Below are 2,553 nucleotides of genomic sequence, written 5' to 3'. Positions count from 1 at the left end.
GTTTACCTAGACAGGGTGTAAGCACAGATGCACACTTATGCGAGAGATGGCTGATCTAGTTGAGTAGAGAGTATTGTGGTGGTTTGGACATATGAAGAGAGTTGATGAAGAGCGATTGGTGAAAAAGAGAACTAGATCTCATGTGAGAGGTTTAAGGCTGAGACAAAGACCACGACTAGGATGGATGGTCAGTGTGAAGAGAGCGTTAGATGCGAGAGATGTCTGTAGGGTAAGGAAATGTGGGTGCGCGTGATAGAGATGAATGGAGAGAAATTGTGAATGCACAAATGGTGATGCGGCCCGACGGGATGTTCTCCAGCTCTGGTCTGATCAACTGATCAGGTCAGGGGCGGGGAAGGGAATGGGTCCATTATGATGTGGTAGGGGTAAACCCGCTCTGCTGTCGGGTCCTACTGCAGTTATCACTGGACTGTATTGCACAGTTGACCGTCGTGCAGTGTGCTGTGGTAAGGAGCGGTCCTTTCTCCCCTTAGAGGCTAAGGTACGAGTAAGTGCGTGTGTGTGGATGGGTAATTTGGTGAGTCTGTCGACCTGTCTCTGCTACCCCCCTAAGAGGAAAAACCCTAGGTACACACACACACACACACACACACACACACACACACACACACACACACACACATATGCAGAAATTTCACTTCAACGTGAAGATATGTATGCAAAATAACCACAGGGAAAATGAAAGGAGCAACAGTGAGTACTTTCATATATTACATCTTCATCTTTCGTATATAGCACTTCATCTGGAAATGTAATATACGAAAGTACTCACTGTCGCTCCTTTCATTTCTCCTGTGGTTATATATATATATATATATATATATATATATATATATATATATATATATATATATATATATATATATATATATATATAAAGTTTATTTATTTATTTGTATATTTATTTATTTATCATTAATGGTCAGTTGTATGAATATTTGATAATTTTAAATATTAATATATTATAAGCACATACCATTCCTCATGGATAAAGTCCATACGTAAGCTTTAACACAATTATAAGGAACTTCTCTGTCCATTACAGGTAATCAGAGCCTAATCGACAGTTTTTTAGAGCTGTATTCTAGATGTAAAGGCTTCATACCCCCTCATCCTTAGCTACTGTATTTATTTGCATGTTACTCCTAAAATTCTTTCGTATGTTGATTACATCGTTCCATATGGAATAACTGCATCAGTAGTGTACAGTACGACACGATCCTGAGGAGAAATTAAAAAAAAAAAAAAAAAGGAATATTTGTTACGACTACTTTAATTGCGACCCTTACCCTACGAAAACGGGCAACCCCCCTAAGGAAGAACAATAATACCCCAGAAGAAGCTACAGTAAAGGAAACATTCCTTTCAATATAATGCCTTTTGTAATGTTTTTATTCATTCCCAGGACCATTTGATTCAGTTTAGAACTACCTGATCGTCATATTAGTAATTATAGCCCAGAGGGCCAGAATCATCTGAAACATGAACCTGGAGAACTACTAGCCACGTTTCCCTTCCTTCGGCAGTTCACCATCCTCCTCTCCGTGGACAAAAGGGAGTTGATCCACGCCTGTTAACTGGCCAACAGAGATGCCCGCCTCCCCGAATAGATTGATACCAAGTATGAAAGCGTCCCTCTCACAGAGGGAAAAAGATTCGGGGTATTGATTCTTATGGGAGAAAACCAGACCAGTGTAATGCGCTGGCTTGGACAACAGATGGCACTGTGGTCACCGGTGTGTCGTCTGTTTATTTACATAAATTGACAGGCGGGATGCGAATCATGCGAGGATACGTGGCTAAACAAATAAACATGGCTCCAAACGCTTGACATCCTTGTTTTGTTTGTGAGGAAAAATGTACGAACTTGCCCTGGCCTATGGTTTCATTTATTCCTAAAGGACAACAAGAGGTGTGCATAACAGATGCGACATCACCATTTATTCATACGCAAATATACCACCGACAGAAATGTAGGACTAAAGGAGGTGGTCACAACAGCAGTAACTGGGCCTCGCCCAAGGCCTAAGATAGAAATCTATAGTGAATCACAATGGTTAATATACAATTTATATGGTAAAGGATACGCTGGACATTGATACGGAACACGTGAACTTAATGACATACAACTACTAGATTCGCAATGCAGGATATTATTAACCTGACCTCATACATCAATAATTACTGGCAATATTAAAATACCGACAAATTATTGACCGTGCGAGGATAATACTGATGTGCATCTTCTAGTACACAGTTTTCCAACCTGGGGGGGGGGCGCCCTTGGGGGGGCGTTTGAGATTGCTAAGGGGAGCGTGAGGTGATCAAAGTTCAACATAGGGCTGTTCCATTCAAATGTATACAGGGTGTTACAAAGATATGTATAAATAAGAAACTTGTATAGGAAAACTTCGCAACCGTCATTTCAAGCAACCACATGTATTGTTGTCATCAAGCATCTTAAGCACCCATATGGAACAGATAAAAACATCGTTGTTTAGGCGTCAGAGGATTGGGGGGGGGGGGCATCAT

This window comes from Coenobita brevimanus, chromosome 86 (assembly GCF_032717465.1).
Source record: "Coenobita brevimanus isolate Jiangsu-jjx chromosome 86, ASM3271746v2, whole genome shotgun sequence".
Lineage (NCBI taxonomy): Eukaryota > Metazoa > Arthropoda > Malacostraca > Decapoda > Coenobitidae > Coenobita > Coenobita brevimanus.
This window is presented reverse-complemented; position numbering follows the sequence as displayed.